This window comes from Barbus barbus (genome assembly GCF_936440315.1).
Source record: "Barbus barbus genome assembly, chromosome: 3".
Lineage (NCBI taxonomy): Eukaryota > Metazoa > Chordata > Actinopteri > Cypriniformes > Cyprinidae > Barbus > Barbus barbus.
The window spans coordinates 11,580,300-11,604,024 of NC_136731.1; positions in this window are offsets into that span (position 1 = coordinate 11,580,300).

The following is a 23,725-nucleotide window of genomic DNA, read 5'->3' on the forward strand; positions in this document are numbered from 1 at the left end:
CACTGTTTTAATGCATTAAGCCATGTTAAGCATTTTCAAATGTCCCGCCGAAAGTGCCACTGCTTCCTTTTACACTGAAATGCCTTCCGTTTACACTGAAAAGTTCACACACATCCACATATGAAATCACTTGCATATACATATATACACAACTAAAGCATGCGTCTTTCTTATCAGAATTGTATATGTTTGTGAATTTTATTTTGTATGTTTGCGCGAGTGTTTATAGGTGTATATGCATGGATCAAGTTTACCTGTATATGCGAGTATGTATCGGTGCGTCTGCATGCAGCGTGTCTTGTTTTGGGTGTATATGCATGGATCGTGTTTGTATGTATTAGCGAGAGTCTACAAGTGTATGCATGCGTCAAGTTTATATGTATACGCAAGTTATTCACAAGTGTATATGCATTCATTACTAACATAATATGTATTGGTATGGATTTCATATTAGTGTGCACGTGTATTTCATATATATATATATAAATTGAACATCCAATAGTATGCATGTATATGTTAGTAATTTATAGGTGTATATGCACGTGTTTTATGTATGTATTGATAAGCAAAGTTTGATTTAAACCCTACGTGGCGCCTCATAGTTCCCTCGACAAAAAGTCAATAGGATTTTTCCATAGGCTTCTGGATAATCGCAAAAAATAAGGTCTGTGTTCAATCATAATTCATGAAACTTACACGTTTTGTCCGTCAAGATAATCTTCACAAAATAATATAACTTTGATGAATTTTGAAGCCTAAATACAAGCGCCAGAACTTAAAAGGTAAACTTAGGCTATAAACAAACTACTGCATCATGGTCACTCGCCTTCAACGTCATGTAAGATATCAGAGACTGAATCAGACAAAGTGAAGAGGTGATCAGAACATTGAAACCTGAGGAGCTGGAATTCAGAGAGGCTCCAAGAAACAGGATGTAATAAATCTGTCCAGATCCGAGCACCAGCTAGTTTGAAGCAAACTAACCAGCAAGCCTCTTTCACAAAACAGCTTGCAACATTGAGACAAAAGAATACGTATTAATAATTCCAATTCAAGAAGGAGACTGTCAAATTTGTTGCAAGTAATCAAGACTGATGGTCACATGTAAACCTGTGATAGAAAATCACGAGCTACAGACTCTCTTGGGCACGTCTTCACACATAGAAGACAGACCAAACCAAAATTCCTTTGTCTAAAAGAGCAAGCCTTCGTTCTCCATAGAAATACATATAAGACTTTCATTTTCAATTTTTAATGAAACTAATCATTTCTATGCATAACTGCATATTGTGTATGTAACACACATTTGAATATCCTTGTTTTAATCACTCATTGTGTATGTAGTGGTAATAGCTGAAGGATTCAGGTGCATGTGTGGTATGTATGAGTTTGAAAATTCATGCTTTAAATGTTTCTTCCAATCAATTCTTTGTCAAATGTATCATAGTCTTGTTATAGAAATCGATGTTCAAAAGTATACTTTGCAAGAGCCTGTAAAGTTCGGACCTCTGACTGAACAGATAACAACGATTTATTAGTGGGGTGGAGAAACAAAGCAATACCCCAAGCAAGGACAGTATCTAATTGGTCAAGACATCCAGATGGGACGGTCTGAAAGCAGAGTTTAAAAACTCAGGACATCCATCAAACTCTCTCTTAGTCTCTCTTTTTTTTCTCTTACTCTTACGCCCTTTGTGCTTCACTTTTGCCACCACGTGCTGCTCTTTGAGCGTGCTCTGGCCCACGTGCCATAATGAGAAGGAAAACAACTTAGTCTCGTTACATCCTTTTATTCTTTTACTTTAGTTTCTTGTCTTTCCGTGGAGTTTTGTGTGTTAATGTAAGTTTGCTACGAAGTCCAGCTCTGACTGCACTCGTTTCAAACTTCGACCAGACCAACTCCGCATCCTCAGCCAACGCCCAAGACCTCAATTCAAAGACTATTGAACTCTCAACCAATCAGACACTTCGGGGAACCCCCTGTCTGCAACGAAGACACAAAGGAAACCCGTAACACAGGCAATGCAAGCAAGTAACGCCTCCAAGTTCTGAATTGGTGACTTTAATATAAATCTTAGCCTCATTAAGAAACTCAAAGCGAGGGTTAAATAAGTGATTGATGGTTGTTCAGGTCTATGCAATTGAACATATTGCTGTTAACTTGGGATTTCACATTTTCATTCTCTTAAACTCATCCTTTCCTCACTTTCTCTCTTTCTGCAACGTGTGAATGTGTGAATGCTTGTGTTCATGTGTTAGATTAGTTTATGTCTTAGGTTTATATAAATAAAATCTGATTTATATTGAAAAGAGAAGTATCTTGTGTTTTCTGCTCACAAGTTAATGTCTTAATCTGCCGATCTAGTTACTGTGCTATTTAATAGTGTTTTCACTATATTTTGGATTTTAATATCCAGTGCAGAGTTTGTTATACGGCTCGTTCAGTGAATCGCCGTAACACTGATTCTGTTCAAATCCTTATAAAATCTAATTAAACTATTTCTTTAAATTACATATTATTATTACTTGTATTACGTTACAGTCATGACCACTGCGCTCCCTACAACTTTTTCAAACTTATTTTTAACACGTTCAGTGAAAAGTATTTACTCTGTGTATGAATTTTAATCTATGCTATATGAACTGTTTCATATAAACTGGAATAAATACAAACTAGAGCCAAACTAAAACTGAAATGATTCAAGATTCAAGATTTTTATTCGTCACATACACAATTATACAGAGTATAACCAGCAGTGAAATGTAAGTCAGGTCCACTCCAAGCTGCAATTATATAGACAAATATTGAGAAAAAGAAAAGTAGAAAAAAATAAAAAGAATAAAATAAAAGATAAAAAAATATAAATATAAATGTGCAGGTCAGTATGTTGTTGACATAAATAGTAATAACAGGAATGTGCAAAAGAATGTGCAAAAAAGTTGTACAGGGTATTTACATAGCAGCATATGAGGTAGAAAAAATTATGAATAGCTTATTGATATAGTGATATTTACATGGAGTCATGTGATGTTATGACACAGAGTTAGAGTTTAGGAGCCTGATGGCCTGGGGGAAGAAGCTCCTCCTAAGTCTCTCAGTTTTTGCCATCAGGCTACGGAAGCACTTACCAGATGGAAGCAAAGTGAATAGACGGTTACCAGGGTGATTTGAGTCCTTGATGATTTTGACAGCTCTACTTTTGCAGCGTTTGAGGTAGATGTCCTGCAGAGAGGGGAGAACAGATTCTGAGATGTGCTCAGCTAAGCCCACAACTCTCTGTAGTGCTTTGCAGTCCTGATTTGAGCTGTTTCCATACCACACTGAGATGCACTGAGTCAATACACTTTCTATGGTCCCTGAATAGAAAGTTTTCAGGATTGCTGGTGAGACCCTGAATTTCCTCAGTTGTCGCAGATGGTACAGTCTTTGCCTGGCTTTCTTAACCTGTGTTTGGATGTGTGTAGTCCAAGTCAGGCTCTCAGAGATGTTTACACCGAGGTACTTGAAGCTACTCACCCTCTCCACAGGGGTCCCACTGATCATAAGAGGAGTGTAGGTCCGCTGCTGTCTCTTCCTAAAGTCCATGATCAGCTCTTTCGTTTTGCTCCCATTCAGAGAGAGACAGTTGTCCTGGCACCATGATGTGAGTCTCTCTACCTCATCCAAGTATGCGGTCTCATCGTTGTTGTAGATGAGGGCCCAGAACCACAGTATCATCAGCGAATTTGATAATAGATGTGGAGCTGTGAGAGGACACGCAGTCATGCGTGTAGAGAGAGTAGAGCAAGGGACTCAGGACACAGCCCTGTGGGGCTCCTACGTTGAGGGTGATGGAGTTTGAGGTGAACTGGCCAACTTTCACCACTTGAGGTCTGCCGGTGAGGAAGTCTTGAATCCAGTCACAGAGTGAGGAGTTTAGGCCGAGGTCTGTGAGTTTAGAAGCCAGCTTGATGGGGACTATAGTGTTGAAAGCTGAGCTATAGTCAATGAATAGCAGCCTTACATAATTCCCATTGTTGCTGTCCAAGTGTGTGAGGGAAGAGTGAGAGATGGCATCATCCGTAGATCTGTTTGGGCGATAGGCAAACTGAAGAGGGTCCAAAGTATCAGGGATGGAGAAGCAGATGTGGCTCTTTACAAGTCTCTCAAAAACCTTCATGACTATAGATGTGTGGGCAACTGTGCGATAGTCATTCAGGCAAGAGGGTTTATTGCTCTTAGGCACAGGGATTATTACGGATTTTTTGAATGAGGTGGGAACCACAGAGGTAGCAAGGGACTCATTAAAGATAGATGTGAAAAAAACATTTTTAATTAAAAACGTATCCCCACATACTATTCAGTAAAATTCTAGTGCATTTAATCTATTAAATAACAGCAGAGTGAGCGAGTTTTTGGATATGGTAAGATTAAACTTATTTTAGTGAACAAAGTACCACATTTCAGCTATCATTTTGTTACGGTGGGTACACAAAGTGTTATTTTATACTTACTTAGGAAATCCTCAATCTATATGCTTTCTAACAGCTTCATGAGGCTGTAAACATTTCATTTTAACGTGGCTTTAAGCACTCACCACGTAAAGCCGGTAAATGTGGTGTTTTCATGGATTAATCGTAATATCGAGCATCTTCCACCCAAAGACTTTTTGCATTAACTGCATTTTGGAGCAAAAAAAAAAAAAAAACATTGTTGAACAACAATACAAAATGCGGGAAACTATTCATTAGTTATTCTACAATTAATTGAATTACAAATTATACTACAATTGGAAAATACTGTAAATTGATAAACCGTTCGGCATGATGACGTTTAATGTCTCCGACAGTGCCTGTAGTCTCATTTAGCAACTTGTTAGCAACTGTCTTTTTTACGAAACATAACAGTTTTTAAAAAATCACGAGTGGGGTGTAACTGCTGTGTTTTATGTTGTAGAATCAAACGTGAAAGTATCTTGAGCCTGTGTGAACCACGGACCTTATTTAAGGGATTTAACCAAAATCCCATTCAAAAAAACCCATTGACTCTGGGACGATGGAACCCGACGTGTTAAGTAAGTAAGTACATTTTATTTATATAGCACATTTAAACATAGCAGAGCTATCCAACTTGCTTAACAATGTAACAGAAATTAAAATGAAAAAAGAAAACAAAAAAGAAGCAAACAAGACAACCAATAAAACATCAATAAAATTGAAATTAAAATGCTAAGGAAAAAATATATGTTTTCAATCTTGATTTAAAACTGGTAATGGAAGGTGCAAGGCGGCATTCTAGAGGCAACTGGTTCCATAGACGAGGGGCATTGACTGAAAAGGCTCTGTCACCTGGGAGCGAGGGACAGATAAAAGAGCCCTGTCAGTGGATCTTAAATGTCTGGTAGTTGACAAAGGGATAAGAAGAACTTTAAGATAAGACGGAGCTTGATTGTTAAGAGCTTTGATGACAAACAGCAGAATCTTAAACTGAACACTAAAACGGACAGGAAGCCAGTGTAGTGAAGCTAAAATTGGAGTGATGTGGTCATATTTCTTTGCCCCAGTCAGCAGCCTTGCAGCTGCATTTTGTACCAACTGGAGGCGTGAAAGTGATGACTGAGGAAGACCTGAGTACAGAGAATTACAGTAATCTAGACGTGAGGTAATAAAAGCATGAATAACCTTCTCCAAATCTTGAAAAGACAAAAATGATTTAAGTTTGGAAATGACCCGTAATTGATAAAAACTGTTCCTAACGACAAATTAATTTGTTTGGATAAACATAATTCTGAGTCTATAATAACACCCAGGTTTCTAACTTGTGAGGAAATGGAGGGGAAATGGTTGCCCAGCTCCTCAATGATACTCATTCTCATTTTTTGGGGACCAAAAACAAAAATTTCTGTTTTATTCTCATTTAGTTGGAGAAAGTTATTCGACAACCATAATTTAATATCTGAGATACATTCCAGCAGTGGTTGAATGGACTCACCAACTTTTAGTGGGAGGTACAACTGTGTATCATCAGCATACAGATGAAAAGAAACATTGTGCTTCCTGATAATATCCCCCAGAGGGCGCATATATAGGTTAAAAAGAAGTGGTCCCAAAATAGAGCCCTGAGGTACTCCAGTAATAATTGGGGCAGATGATGAGGAGAACTTGCCTAGCTCTACAGAAAAAGACCTGTCTTTGAGATAAGAGTTGAACCATTGTAAAGCTGTACCCATGATACCGATCAGATGTTCTAACCGCCCAATAAGAACATTATGATCCACGGTATCAAAGGCAGCTGTAAGATCGAGTAGAATCAGTACTGCATTTTTACCGGCATCAACTGCAACCAAAATATCATTTAACACTTTAAGAAAAGCAGACTCTGTACTGTGATAAGCAGTGAAACCAGATTGAAAAGGTTCAAATAAATTAGCTGTATTTAAGAATGTGATCAACTGTGATTGGACAACTTTTTCTAAAAGTTTTGACAAAAAGGATAATTTCGAGACAGGCCGAAAATTATTAAAACAACCTTCATCCAAACCTTGCTTCTTAAGCAACGGCTGAACAACCGCATGCTTAAAACAATTAGGAACCACACCAGTATCCAAAGATGAGTTAACCAACGCTTGGATACTGGGTCCAATTACTGGAAAGGCTGCTTTTATGATCTCAGGAGGAACAACATCTAGTGAGGAGTTAGTAGTCTTCATTTTGTTAACGAGATCAGAGAGTTCAGTTAAAGAGACATGTTGAAAATGACTAAATAAAAATGGACTAGCAGGTAAATTTAAAGACAGGTCTGAGAGCTGTGAAATAAAAGATAAGCATATGTTACTCACTTTATCAACAAAAAATGTCAGAAATTTCTCACAGAGCCCTGCTGACAGTTCCCTAGAATACTGGGAATTTGGATTAATAACTGAATTTATCGTGGAGAATAAAATCTTAGGTCTATGACAGTGTGCAGAAATCAGCTCCGAAAAATATTTTGATCTGGCTGACTTAGCAGCGCTCTGAAACTTAACCAGACACTCTTTAAAAATCTCAAGAGACACAGTCAGCCGATCATGCTTCCATCTCCTCTCTGCTTTACGGCACGCCTGTCTAAGAGAGCGAACGTTGTCATCCAACCAGTAATACGATTTTATCTTAGGTTGTTTCAATTTAAAAGGAGCAATCGAATCTAAAATATTAGTACAATCTGTGTAAAAGAGAGAAATCAAATCGTTAGGCCCATAGGACGTCATTGCAGAATGCAAGATAGATTCTTGAACAGCATTGGCTAGATAATGTTCACTGAACTGAGAAACAATCAGTGAGTTTATAAAACGAGAATATAAACCAACAGGCTTATTCACAGTAGCAGAGCTCACAACAGGAACCTTAAAAACAATGGGTTTATGATCGGAGAAAGAAGCATCATCAATAAAAACATCAACTACAGCGGAACCATATGACATAATAAGGTCAAGTGTGTGACCAAGGATATGAGTTGCTTGATTTATATGCTGAGAAAAACCAAACGAGTCCAATATATTACTAAACTCAGCAACCAAAGGACGCCCTGTGCAGCAAAGATGTAGGTTAAAATCACCCAGTAGCAACATACGATCATACAACGGAGCAACAGAAGTTAAAAATTCAGAAAACTCATTTATAAAACTTCTATCAAAATTAGGAGGCCTATAGATGAGAGCACAAAACAGCGCGGATGAAGTAGACTGCAATGCCACACACTGTACTTCAAAAGATGAAAAAGTCAGAGCAGAAACTGATTGATTTTTAAGTGATTGCTTAAAAACTATTGCAACCCCACCACCCCTACCAGCAGATCTTGGGGTACTTATAAAACGACAGTTCGATGGACAAAGTTCTTCAAAAACTGACAACTCACCAGCACCGGCCCAAGTCTCAGTCAAAAACAAAATGTCCAGATCCAAACGGGTGCAAAAGTCATGTAGAATGAAAGTTTTGTTGCATACAGACCTAGCATTCACTAAGGCCATATTCAAAGGAGGCTGTGATGACAAGTCCAAATCCAAATGTTGACCAAGGTCCAGTTGGCGAAGATTTGAACAGTTCACTCCTCTTTGACAAATCCGTAAATGCGGAGGAGCAGAAAAAATAGATGAGTGACAATCCGGAAAAACCGGGAGATGAAAAACATATCTGTAATCCCATGAACGTCGCGATAATTGCAGACCCTCCAAGCACTTACTATCCAGAGGAAATTCCATCAAAGGCTGCATGGAAGAAGCAATTGCCCTTCTGATTCTCACACGAACACCACCACGATTTCCTCTCTTCCTGCGTCGTTTCCTTAAGGTAGGAACACAGCACGGTAACCTGCGAACGCATTCCAGCGCGGGTTGGTTGAACGAGGATTGAGAATGAGAATGCAGAAACGGGCACCATCCACGATAAAGTCCCATACAACTTTTGATATTCAGTAAAGCTTGGCGATCGTAGGTGAGCACTGAAACTGCATAGAACCAGTGCACAATCATGCAATAAACGAACAGCACAGATGACAGACGAACAGGTACCACAGGTACACCAAACTGAGACAAACGAGAGACAGAGAGACGGCAAGCCGGGTACACTGGCGCCATCTTGGAATCAAGCCAGTATCCAAAAATGTGTTTAAGCAATCAAATGCTGTGTTAAAATGCTAACTCGCTTCCGGGTTTTTGTCTACAAAGTAACATCATAGTTCCCCCACTTTATTGGCACAACCCTAGTAGGTGCCCTTTAAATTAAGTTTAGTGCATCATCTATCTCAGTCCCAACAAACACAGAACGTTGCCTCAATGTAGCTGACGTTTTAGCAACGTTGTAACAACATGGCTAAAAGGTTGTTGGTTCTACGTTGTGTTGTTAAGGTTGTTACTGCGTTGTCACAATGTAGTCATTCAACCACGGTTCGGGGCCATTGCTGAAGGTTGTGTTTAGGCTGTCTGGACAACCACTGTGCGACATGTACTCGTCACTGTTCTAAAGCGCATTTTTAATTTTAACAGACCATTGGGCCGTTATTCTTCTTCAAACCAGGATAAGTGAGTAAAATCTAAGATAAGATTAAAAATCTTACTGATGCCAAACTTTTGATAGATAGATAGATAGATAGATAGATAGATAGATAGATAGATAGATAGATAGATAGATAGGATATCTATAGTATAGATATATAGATAGCTAGATATGGTGAGTACACTAAACAATTTACTTGGCAACGGTTATATTGCCTAGGTTTGCATAGAGTGTTGGTTAAGTAATTTTTTGGGAAATGCGTGGGAACCTTAAAAACCTTGTTTTTTTTTTATATATATATTTATACTATTTTTTCCTCAGGAGATCTATTGCTACTGGCCACCCAACAATGTCCAAAGTCTATTAAAAAACCTTTGCCTGATAAAATAAAGTGGAAAAGACTACAAGTCCACAGAGTTTTTAAATCCTCAGGTACATCAAATATGATCCAGATTTTGACTTTTGAGATAATGATTAATGCACAATAATTTTGACCCATACAATGTATTTTTGGCTATTGCTACAAGTATACCCCAGCGACTTAAGACTGCTTTTGTGGTCCAGGGTCACATATATTTGCTTATTTTTCAGGCTGTACTGTTTTTACATTTTACACACTGTCTTTTTTGGAATTCTGGTTTGTACTTCAATATCCACCTTATTGTTCAGTGCGCAAGTATGCTGTTTTCTTTGAATGTGCGCAATTTCCAATTCATTAGCCACTGAAGGGGAATATTGAGAAGAATATCAAAGTACAGTAAACGGTAAAACTGTTTGTGCTACAAACCAGTGTATCTATAATTAAGTCATTACATTAAAATAATATGGTAAGAAACACAAGATTGCAATATTATGCAGCGTAGCAAGCTAATTTGTACAGATAAAAATCAGCTGGAAGTGGATGAGACCAGAAGCCATACACATTTAATTTACAAATGGCCACGACAGCTCTTACGGGTAAAATAATGTGGATACTTTGATAAACTGTTGTAACTTTCAATGCCAACTCAAAAATTCTTTTTTTCTTTAGTTGACTACATGACAGCCCATAAGCTTATGAGAAAAGCTCAAATCACCTCGTGTCCTGAACTCTCAGACTCTTCCATTACTGAGAAAAGGCTAACCAGGCTGAAGAGACCACCTTTATGGCTTTTAGAGTCAGATAGTGATATCACAGATATTGAAGACAGTATGTATATGAATTCACATATCTTATTTAGTTCATAAAGTAATTAAATGATAATAACTTAAATTTTATAAAATTGTTTTAGGTAATATCAACACCAGACCACCAGCAAAAATACCAACCCTTCCCTCTCCACGAGAACAATGGAACCAAGAAGGAACTCATCCGAATGTACAAGAAAATAATATTTTTTTAATTTGTAAACAACATACCAATATACATTTATTTACAGTAAACAATTAATATTGTTGTCATTTGTTTAAAACAACGGTATTAATACAATTATATAAATCTTTCTTTTCTTTTTTTTTAGCACCTGAGCCATCACAGACACGTGGGGGTCTTGACAGGTTGCCAAGAGCTAGATTTTGTGGTAAGTATAAATAATAACGAAGATAAGCAGTTTTACACAATACACCATATATCAAAAATGATTGCAGCCCTGTAATTGATTAATATCTCAATGATCCAAACATGCCAGGGGCTACAGAGCAGCTCTCCATACCGATAGCACCCATTCACTGACGCCACAACATTTAGGTATTGTTTGTTTGATTGTTTGTTTATTAGTCTGACTGGCATACAATTTCCACTACAAAGGCATAATCTGAATGCCATCTACTAGCCATGTAAAAGCTGTATCTGATAGGCAGTACAGAATATTTATTAAACATTTAATTGTACTGACACAAATGAAATATTAATTTTTAGATTTCTGCAATACACCAAACAGGGATGTCCAGAGTGAAGGGCATGGGGTTATGGCACATCAATTCGAAGGCAAGATACATACAAATTTTTCTGGAAAATCATGAGCACTTTACCATTTTGATGTGTAGAGGATCTTTTTGAAAAATATCAGTTCTGACAATTGTCCAGAATAAGAAGTTATTATTTGTAAATTACTGTTTTGATGCTTGTGTGAACAAATTAAAAAGTCTGTTTTGAATCAGTCAAAAGTTCTGATGGACATAATTGATGATAATGATAAACATCACAAAATGTATCAGCATTTTATTGTTGATGTAATTTATTAATATGTCATTGATCCAGAGATGCCAGGGGGCTACAGATCAGCTGTACATACGGATAGCACTCAGTCAGTGATGCCACAACATTTAGGTAACGTCTTTCATTTTTTCTTTCTTTCATTTCTTTCTTTCTGTTATTTATTTCATTTATTTATATTGATGTGTGAAAACAGGATTTGAACATAATTCAAATGTTGATCAACAGCAACATAGTATGTTAGTTTTTATCTTTGATGCAAAATTTGATACTTAAGATACTTAAAGACAAAATTGTAAGTAATGTTAAATCGGGTACTCCATCCAAAAATTACAATTTTCCCATTATTTACTCCACCTCATGCCATCCCAGATGTACAAATCCAATCTGAAATGGGGACGTTCTGTAAAATGTAATAAAATCAAAATCAAGTCTGTGAAAATTGTTAGTTAAAAGGTCTTGCCTTTTAACTAATTCCTTATAAAGGTACAAAGAAAAGATTTACAATGAATTTACTGACCAAATTACTTGACCCTCTAACTCTAGCACTCGCTATTCTAATCTTATTTTATCTATCTGTCTTCTTTTTATTTATTGTTACGTCCAGAGATGAAGTAATTATTGATTTTATATATTTTTTTCTAATATGTCCTGTTTTTCTTGGCTCTTTCTGCTCAATCTGTCTGGCAGGTAGTTGATTGCTCCCAGCTGTAACTGCTTACTAATTACGAGTGAGCCAGCATAAAAGCAGAGCTCCAGCTACCAGACGGGGTGAAAACGTTTCCCCAAGGGTTTTCTCCAGAGCCTTGTCTTTCTCCTGCCCAGCCCGTTGCTGCAGTTAAAATTGGTGGTTGTTGAGCTGTGGCTTATTCTATTTTGGTATTGTAGCATTCACATTATTGGTTCGTTGTGATTTTTTTCCAAACGCTTTTTGTTATTTTAGTTAAAGAGATTTATATTATCCTTCACCTTTTAGTTTATGTTGTTTTATTTACAGCTGCTATTATTAAGATTCTCTTTAGCAGCTACTTTAAATGTTTGCTTATTTTGCGTTTTGCTTATTAGCTTTACTTGGAAGCTGTAGGGAGGTGGATGCCATTTGGTTTAACCCTGTTTTGGGGCTAGCAAGGGAGTTAGGGTACAATTTTGTTATTTTCTTTTCTTTGTTAGTTTAGTTAGAGGTAAACTGTTCCAGTTAGATTGTCTTTTGTTGATCATTTTGGCCTTGTCCTCTCCTGAAACTATTGCTTCCTTTTTGTTTTTTTGTATTTGTTCCACGAGCTGTGAAATAAAATCTTTTTCTGGACACTTGTTGTTTGTGGTGCTGTGGCAGGACTCCGATTAACGCGCTTTAAAATATTTTTACTGTTACGTCCACATTTATCCCTAGACTTATGCGGGAAGTAACATTATATAAAAAAAAAAAAGATCTGTACTGCGTTAGGCTAACCAAGACTTGTAATATCACTTACACGTTGTTGCTCTTTTGTTGGTTTTGATTGCTGAAATGTCCTCATTTGTAAGTCACTTTGGATAAAAGCGTCTGCTAAATGACTACATAAAATTAATTGTATTTTGTAAATTTAAAGAAATTTTGTGATAAGCCACGATCCAGCTTTGCTGTTTCAAAACAATTTAATTAGGATATTCTATATATTTTTTTTGTGTATTAACATGTATTGCAGCCATCAAAATCTAAATTTCTTTGTTTTTACAAAATGCATTTAAGTTGGTCAGTGAAAGCATTATAACTATTTTCTTTGTGCTTTTGTAAATTAAAAAAAACAAAGCTAATTAACAGACCACAGATTCTCAATTTTAGATTCTCAATTCTCTTTCTCATTTGGGGTTGTATGACTTTATTTCTCCCTTCTGTGGAACACAAACTTTTGTGAGTCTATATAACGCAAGTAAATAGGACGTCAAAGTTGATTTGTGAACAAAACACACTAAACAAACATAACATTAATCCATATGACCCCAGTTGATGAATCAGTGTGTTCTGAATCAAACTGATATTCATATGTGACAAAAATACTAGTATTTTAAACTTAAACCATAAACCATTGATGTAAGAGAAGTGATGCAAGCATAGAGGGTGCTACTTATTGCAAGTGCTTTGCTTCAGGACACAATGATTCATCAACTGGGGTAACCAATTTGTTTATTTTTTGAAGCATTTCTTTTCATCTTGAAAAAATAAAGTCATGAGTCTTTTTACATTTTTGAGTGGAGTATCCCTCTAAGTAAATATTCTTTGTATGTGTACTGTATGTGTTTGATTTATTATTATTTTTTTTTTTACTTGGTCGGTTTTCAGACTTCAGTTCAAATGGGCAAAATTGTACACCAAATAACAGTACGTAATATCAATAACTCCATAATATTTATAAGAGGTTTTATATTTTATATAAACCTTTGTGTATAAAAGGTTTTTTATATATAAAATATCAAACCATCAGAAGTTCTTACAAACTGATATTATATTACAGATTTCCAGTTAAATGTCCTCATGAAATTGGATAAAATAATTGCAAAACAGGAAGAGCATTCTCTCTTGCTTCGGTGGCTACTTCAGACAAGAGAGGAAGACACAGGGCCAGAGAATCCTATCCCATCTATTGGTCAGTTACTTGACTTGCTCTCGTTTGAGGATAAGCTGAGGGTGGACGAAGAGCTCCAAAGAAAAACAGTTAAGAATTTGACATTCTTATTTGCAGCTGAACTGTTCTGTGTGTATGCATAGGATTTGACAATTAAATTTAAATTAAATTCAGGTTAAATACCTTTCTACCATTGGAGGACCAAACTATGGAGAGACAGTGCGGCGAATCATGAGAAAAATCACTTCCTCAGAAGTTTGGTCATGCTTTAGCCTCAAAGGAAGGAAGGGGAAGAGGAGACTTGAAGAACTCTCCGTTTATCGAGTTCTAATAAGTATGAAAAAAACAACAGTATCTGCATATATTGTATTGTATACATTCTATTGTATTTTCAATTATCATAGATTTAATATCAAGAGGCACTGCATTATAGTGACAAAATTCTTCATGATTGGCAATACAAATGGGATGAATACCTGTTTATTCAAATGTAAAGTATACTTGTTCATCTCTAAAAACATTACTTAAACCATTTAGGGGCAATAATGAAATCACAACCTGGGTCTACTAGCATGGATGCTGAAAGCCAGATTGCAGAGACCCTTAAACATGCACCAGGTCTGGTTAGGAGAAAGGCTAATGTGAGTATTTTTACAATGAATAATATTACTGACAATGTGTATGTATAATATGTTATACTTTTTTCTTGCCCAGCCATTTTCACTGGCCCTGCCACAAAAATAAAATTGCTGTTTATATTGTTGTTTTTGATCATTGTTGTCTTGTATTCTCATAAATAAACGTATGGCAAAAATTAAGATACTAGTTAAATATAAGGTAAATATAAGTGAAATAAATGAACAAATTACAAACAAGCACAATAAATAGAACAAAGATACTTATTAAACACTGCTTTAGGTTTGTAGGTGATCAGGTACAGAAATTGAATAATCAAATGTTATAACATTGTATATTCCTCACTGTTTAAATTAAATATAGATGAATCATTAAAGCTACAAAAGTTAATCAGTCAAGAGCAATGAGTGTTTTTTTGTTGTTGTTGTTTGTTTGTTTTTGTTTTGTTTTTTTGTATCAACATCAAGTACACTGACAGCAGTGAGGTCACTTTAGATGTGCATGCATCCAATATATTGTTACATATATAATTTTTCTCAACTTTTTACTTTCAATTATGACATAACTGACTGTTTTTGACGATATACTCCAAGATGGGTATTTTATTATTACTGTCCAGCCCTGGTTAAGTACTTTTTTCCCCTCTTCCCTCAAAGTCTCAAGGCTACAGTTAAGTGCAAATCAATGTTTTTCATATACACTAAATTAATCCAAACTAAAAACCAAGTGTGAGATTTTTAATATTGCTTTAATGTTCTGTACAACTGATATTGACATGACACTAAGTTTGACGTTTAATTTTACAGCGATCAGTTACTCCACATTTACAAGATGGTTCATTGGACCTCTTCTCATAATTTTAAGTAAGTGTTCAGAGACTCAGCCTTATGGGTAAAGTAGCCTAGCATTTCGGTTCATATGACTGGAGCTCAAACCTGGCTTATGTCACCCTACACTTTTCTCACTATCTTTTTCTTTCATACCTGTACTATCCTGTTAATATAAGGACCTAAAGTTTAGTTCTTCATGATACATTAACTCATGTCTATCTATGCATTAGTTAAGCATCAATTAATGCATATAGTGTCACCGTATTGTAAAGTTTTTCCATTTCTCTGCTATAGTGTGCTCTGTTTCGTTTTTACTGTTTTCGTTTTAGATTATTATTTTCTTCTGTCTGCTCATGCTAGACATGTGGCCTGTCCCGTTGTATCAAGATCCTATTTGTGTCCTCCTGTATCGGAGGCTTACTATTTGATTTTGCTCCGTCTTGTTCTCTGCCCAGTTTTACCTGTGCCTGCCGCCCATCATTCTCTGTCCCCAGACTGTCTGCCTGGTTTTGACTTGTGTCTGCTGACTGGTTTCTATGCTTGCCCTTTCCCTCTGGATTTGTTTATCTTTATTGGACTGTTGATGTCTACCGACCTTCTCGTCTGCACTCCCCTGTCCGCTGTGTTCTCCTGTCCCAAGTCCACCTCATCGGCTGGTGACCTGCTGACTGTCTCAGCTGATTGTCTTTTGAATGTCGCGCAACAACGTTGCTACAGCCCTTTCGCGTCTTACAATTCAACCTTGCTACAATGTCGCCAGCACGTAGACAGCAACGTTGCCACAGTAAAAATGGAACGTGGCAGCGACGTTGCCACAACGTAAATGTGTTTGTTGGGGTGTTTATTAAATTGCATCATAGAAAAGTGATAAGCTTGAGGTTTGAGTCACCTTTAAAATGAATATATATATATTTATATATATATATATATTATTATTTTTTTTGGAATAGAGTTTTGGAAGCAAATAGCAACCATTCAGTGGAATGACCCATAACCATTAGGGAACCTTGTGTGATTTTCACTGAAATATTTGACTTCTCTCGTTTTTCTCTTCTAATCCTCACTCACGAAGACTGTTGGTGTTTATCGAATACCATTCGAGTCTATTTAGTTCTATTTATTTAGTCTATTTTAATTTATTTCCATTTATTTGTGCAGATCGGCTTTTTTAAATGGAAAATAAATCAGTGCACTTTATAGACGCATTATTTCCTCCTCTCGCCGCTTCACTCCAGTCCAGCGGGAGGCGCTAAACACGTTTGTTTGCCAAACACCATTAAACCGCAGAGGAAGACGATTTGTGGTGATGCTGGCTTAATACAAACGATTAGAAATGTTTTTTTTTATGTAAATACAGTTTGGATCAGGTCTGTAAATACCTGTAATATTCTCATCCTTATAGTCGTGACTAAGTGTTGAAGCAAGCAGGAATATCTGGAGGACTATCATCTGAACAGATCTTCTGTGAAGATGGTGTTTGTTAAAGAAGAGAGAGAGGAGGACACGAGTGAACCAGAACCCTGGAGAATAAAACAGGAGGAACCAGAACCCTGGAGAATAAAACAGGAGGAACCAGAACCCTGGAGAATAAAACAGGAGGAACCAGAAACCTGCAGAATAAAACAGGAGGAACAAGGAGGTTGGTGTTTAATCTTCATTCATCTTTGATTACTGTCAGGGCCGGTGTAGCAGTCGATTCTGTTCCCCTCGGAATGTCTGTTTCCCTTTACGCAACCATACTACAATTCTTGCGTAGTTGCCTATTTACCAAACGTACGATCAGAACTAGTGTGCGCAAGAAGCGCATCTGGATGTACGGAAAGTCAAATGGTTCAAAATACCGTCTTTTCTCCGAAACTTGAAAATGCATTTAAGTAGCGAGGGTTTTCCCCAACTTACAACCGCGTAATGTTTGAGGCTTTGGTTATTATGCAGAACTCTGTAGCGCAGGCCTATTTGAAACACAATGTCTGTATGTTTTTAAATGTCACTTAATTTTGAGTGAAATAAAGAGCCAAATTTTGCGGAAGGTGTAACAATTAAAAAAAAAAAAAAAAAAACTACAAAACCAATGGTTTTAAAATTCAGTTTGATTTATTCCAAGAAAAGCATTTGTAATTTTTTTCTGTGGATGGATTATTAACACAACCCATATGGAACCATCGCCCACAGTCATCACAGGAAATCTGTAAAAATAATAATGTTAGTAACATTGTCAGCAGTTGTGCTAGTTTATTCCTTAATAAACCACACCAATTTAATAAATAAATTGGTTACCCAGAGATCATCTGCATCCGAGTCATCAAATGTTTCTGCTTCCCCACAAAATTGACACAGGTCACATAGGTCATCTTTGAGGTACAATACAATGGACAGGGTATGATTTTTTTTTAGGTCAAATTTTCAAAACACTTATGAAAGTGATGCACATCAAACGGCATGTCAATAACATTCATGGTTATGTAAAAATAATAAATACCAGATTGGTCAAGCAGTGTTGATGCAATCTGCAGTCTGAGTTGGGCTACATCTTGTGGTGCATTGGAGAAGTCAATGTTGGTATTTAGCAGAATATGTTCTGCAAACTGAAAAAAAAGTTTAAAGAAATTAAACAAATCCTCCTATTTCAATGAACATTTCATATGTGCCATGTCACACACCTTCAAAGCAAACACACCACATGATGTAGCATCCATCTGACGTGGATGAGACAGACTTTCACACACCCAGTGTGAAACTGGAATTCCCTTTTTTCTCATCATTGCTCTACAAACATATTTTTCCATTCTTTCAATCATACACAACTTCCAAAAAACACTACATCAGATTGGCGAATTAAATACCTTGTTTTTTCCAAACACCTTTTCTTCTTGATGTCAGACTCTCCAAGTGGGTCAAGCAGAATGGTTTTTTTTTTTTGATGGGTATAAAGCCTAGGTAATATGCAAAATTCCCAGACATCACAATAAGGGATTAGTGCAAAAATTTACATTTTAAGGGGATAAGGGAAAGCTCAAAGAAAACTCTTCTGTCACAAACACTTACAACTATAAACCAATGGTGGCACTCATTTACAATGCCCACTATGACCTCATAGTTCGCTGGATCCACCTGAAAATAAAAAGAAATCAAACAAGTATTATCTACACATAGCATCCAAGGCCATTTGTACAGACAACACACATTAATTTTACACATGGCCTGAACAAAATTAATAGAAACATTAATAAATAAAAGCATTAATACAACAGACCTTGAGTCCCTGATATTTTCCATTCCACATGGCTGTCATAGCAAATGTGTCCATATGGAATGCTTTCTCTGGTGAGGTCAAGTTGTGCTGCTTCACTTTCAGTCTCAGATATGCATTTATTACCTTGGCAGACATTGGAAAATGAAACATTAATTCAAATTATTAATACATTACATGAAAGCCTTATCCGACACACAAAAAACACCTCAAAGCATACACACCTCACTCTCCAACTCCTTCCCAGGGCCGATCTGTAAAATATCTTGGTAAAATAGCTTATAGGGTCCCACTTTGGACAGCAGCACATGACTGTCATTTCCGGCCCAGGCACTTTTGATACCTACAGAAAAAAAAAAAAAGGCAGCACACACCACATGACAGATATTATAATTCGGACATTGATCGATTACAACATGTGATTTTTCATCAGCACTTAACAGCTATGTACTGCATCCTTGGCGTCAGGTGGTATAACTGTTGCCACTGTAGTAGTGTGGGACACAGGAGAGGAAAGTGGCATTGATAAATCCAGTGGAGACAGGGAAGAGGATGATTTGGGGGAGACACGGGGAGAAAGCGTTGATGCCGTTGGTGAGGATGGAGGTGATGGGGGTGATTGTGAGGGCTGCTTTTCTTTAGTGATGGTGAGGTCTACAGGTGTAGGTGAAGGGTGTCGTCCGGTTTCTTGATGTGGTCTTTTAAGTTGGGGTTCATGTAGAATAAGTCTGTGGGGTAGCCGTGGTGTGTTTTCTTTAAAGGATTTAAGGTGGTCTGTACTCATTTTGGGGTACATGGAACCCTTCTCATCCCTCAGATCTGCACTCTTGTCTTTTAGATGTACAATTTCATATGGTCCCAACCAGCTGCGCTTCAAGCTGGGTCCTTATGTTTTTCCGTAGGACCTTTTGGCCTACAGAGAACGGTGCCTGATTTGCCACCCTCCGTCTCCGCTCCTGTTTTTTTGTCACTTTTACTATGTGGTCCATTTTCTCCTTGAGAGAAATGGCCCCTGACACAGTATCCTCTGTGATTACGGATTCCACTGTGCTGTTGACCTTTTGGAAAATATAGAACATTGAAATTATGTATTCAATTTGTAATGGAAACATTAATTTTTCTTGAAGAATGTACATTTCATACCTCAAACGTTTCAGGCACCTCACAAGGATATCGTGCCTCCATTCCAAACATTAAGAAAAATAGGGAGAATAGTTGTCAGCTGAGTCTTGGTTCTTAGACCAAGCATGACTGCGTCTAGGTAATCATCCCATTTTTCAGGTCGTGCATCCACAAGTTTACACAAGGCTCTACAAGAGGAGTGGAAGTTTATCAGTATAACCAATTGGAAAGCCAACCAATAGTACCTTGAATATTGTATTCCCACAAAGCCACCTGTTAATAAAGGTTCACCTCTGAATGGTTCCATTTAGTTTTTCCACGAGCCCGTTAGTTTGTGGATGATATGGGGCACAGAGGCTTCTTTCCACACTGAGGAAGGCACAGAGTTATCTATTGATCTATTTGAAAAACATGCATAAGGTTTGCAGGATTCTGATTAGCACAAAACATTTAAGGTTCAATGCATATTTTATGTATGCAATTTTTGCATACAAAATTTGGTTCATTCAGCAAGCTACAAACCTGGTTCACAAACTCAGTGCCTTGGTCAGTGAGTATCCTCGTTGGTGCCCCAAACCTGTAAAAGAAATTGATGATGCAGAGAGAGACAACTGCAGCAGATTTATTGGGAATTGCATAGGCCTCGGTCCATTTTGTGTAGTAGTCAACCAGGACACAAATGTACTCGTCTTGGTATGTATATCTATCTATCTATCTATCTGTTAGTATATGGATATCACTTAGAGTAGTTTGCTTACCATCAACTTGGAAGTTGGAAGAACGTCTGTGAATGACATATTTTTGCTCTTTTTTTCATGTCAAACGGGTAAATTCCTTGTTTTATAATTGAAAATTTCCTCATACATTTTTGGATCCATTGTTTGGATTGTATGAAAATGCCAGCAAGAATAGAAATTCAAATGATAATGTGGCATATAGTCATATCCCCAATTTATAGCTCTATTGATTAACTTGATTCATTGATTTCAGTAGTGTCCCATTAAATTAGGCTATGTGTCTAGTAATTAGTATAACAGCTGTGTAGGCAATTTGCCCTTGCATCTTGTATTCAATCAAAACTTATTATTAAGGACACACTTGGTCCAAATAAAGACACAACAATAACAACATACAAATACACACACAAGTACAGAATCCACAATCTCACGTATTTACATGTGTACTAAAACGCCAATGATTCCACATATTTGACAAAAAGCCTGACTGAACTTAGTGCCAAGTTCGTCAGTGTTAAAATTATACTATTTATATATTCTGATAACCTACACATACTGTGTTGTCTTCACAGATTCTGAGCACATAGCAAATTGAGACCTTCTTGTGACAATTATGTTAAGTGTTCAAATTCAGTATATGCCATTAAGTTATCATTTAGAGGACTGATAGATTAAATATTATAATTTATTAAATATAGTCTATAATATGAGGCAGGGGCGGCGTTAGGGGTGGGCTAAGGGGGCTGGAGCCCCGAATGTTTTCAGTAAAGCCCCGAATGTTTTTATTACTATGCCATCAATGAGTTTCCATGCCCAATAAAGTAATTTATATTAGAATTTAAATAAATAAATAAACAAATAAATAAATATCTCTCGACTCTCACGTCTACAGTGTCTGTCAATTTACGCGTTGTCATTCACACCCGACAAAAACCGCCCACTGAGTCTAGTGCTTCTGACTGACATGTAAACTGGCCAACCATCGATGAGCGTCTGTACGATCCAGCCAATGAAATTATATCTTTTGGAGCCAGGCGGTTTGTTGGCGTGTAGTATTTTACTAGATCAATTTATTTTGAAAAAATATTTCAAAATTCTTCAAAAAAAAAGTAAGTAAAACACCCCCAGCCAACACTTGAACGCCAAGATACAACAGCTTCAGGTATCTGTAACTTTTAATCATAGTATTATATTTCTTATTCGGTTTTAAATAGTGTCTGATTTAACGTTACATTTTGAACATCTAACAGTTAACGGTTGCGCAGCACAGTCTTTAGGACACACACACACACACAGAGCGGTTATAATGTTGGGTTAACATGGTCTGTGGCAGACTTTTCGTGTCAGGGCAGCAATTCAATAAGATAATAAAAAAATACATATTTCGCTAAGGAAATGGTTCCAAACAAAGCATGTTGTTGTGCTCTGCAGCAACACACAGCGGTGTTTACTGAATAAATTTGCGTGAGTAAATGATTCACTGACCCATTCATAAAAACAGTTGCTTACTTTTTTTCTGAATGAATCATCTGTTTGGAACGAATCCATTGATTAAATGACTGACTGACTCACTCATTAAGGCAGTGGCTTGCCACCACCTAGTGGCAAAGTACCATTCTAATTTTTTCATTATTTCATATTTCTGTATTCCAAATTTTATATTTGATACATTAGCCTCATAAGATTATGTATGCAATTTGTAAGTGCTGTGTAAGTGCTCCTTCAAAAATATAAGTGTATAGAGCCCTGCGTTTATAATTATACTTGGATGAAAATGAGTCATCCTTAACATTTTTGGTGTTTTGGATTCACTACAGCTGGAGAACAATTAAATACAAAATAGGTTATAGGCTCTACTGAGTGATTTTTTTATTTTACTGAGTAACATTCATAATTTTCCCATATAGTGTATAGATTTTTAGGCATTCTATATCTCAAACAGCCTGAAAAATAGTGCATTTAGCTGACGTAAATGGGAAAAAAAATTTGATCAAAACCTAGACCCCTAGGTTTGGGCTAAGCCCCGAATGTTTACATCGCCCATGATATGAGGCATCAAGTTTAGATGTCTGCACCGACAATTTAGGCTAAATTGTACATTAACTCAGACATATTTTATAGAAATGACTACTTTTATTTAGCAAGGATGCTTTAAATTGATCAAGTGATGATAAATACATTTATAATGTTACAAAACACTTCGATTTAAGTTAAACGCTGTTCTTCTGAACTTTCTATTCATCAAAGAAACCTGAAAAAAAGCAATAAAGCAATTTTTTTAAGCAATAAATCGGCATATTAGAATGATTTCTGAAGGATCATGTAACACTGAAGACTGGAGTTATGATGCTGAAAATTCAGCTTTGAAATCCCAGGAATAAATTACATTTTAATATATATTCAAATAAATGTTTTTTTAAATAATAAAAATATTTCAAGATATTACTGTTTTGCTGTATTTTGGATCAAATATCCAATAGCAGTAGCAGGCTTATATCAAATATAAGCCTGATATAAGATCAAATATCCAATAGCAGGCTTGGTGAGCAGAAGAGACTTCTTTAAAAAAAAAAAAATGCATATTAAAAATCTCAATGATCAAAAACTTTTGACTGGCAGTTAGGGCTGCTCGATTATGGAAAAATTCATAATCACGATTATTTTGGTCATGATTGAAATCACGATTATTTTACACAATTACTCATTGACTTTGGAAATATGTTGCATTAACAGAACAGTGAATTCTCCTTAAAACAGATTAAGACAGATAAAACAGATAAAGGCAAACAAGATCAACAATGTAGTGCACTTCCACAATCTTTTGAAAACAAGTAATAAATAAAATATAAATAGTAAATAAAATAATAAATAAATTAGTCCAAAATAAATTTGCTCACGTATGTGCCTTAACAAACTGAAAAATGCAAAACAACATTTTACAACATTCTACATTTTAAACATAATTAACAATAAAATTCCGGTCAGTAACTCAGTCCAAGAATATTTTAAGGCTGGCACACTATCGCTCAGAACTAACAGCAAATATGTTTAACTTCAACTTTAGCCTATGTAAACATGTTTCAACATGGCCAAAATGCTGATAGGGTTACAGATCTAAACCTTAAAGGTTTTTAGCCAGAAACACCAGCCTATTCACATGATCTGGTTTCAGTGATGAACGCAAGCAGGAGACAATATTTCCCCTAGTGCTAAAGACTCGCTCTGATGAAGAACTTGTGGCTGGAATACAAAGATATTTCCTTGCCAGGTTGGAAAGACGTGGGAAGATTCTCTGAGATTCCTTCCACCACTTCAGTGGGTCTTCCTCAGCATCCAGTGTCTCT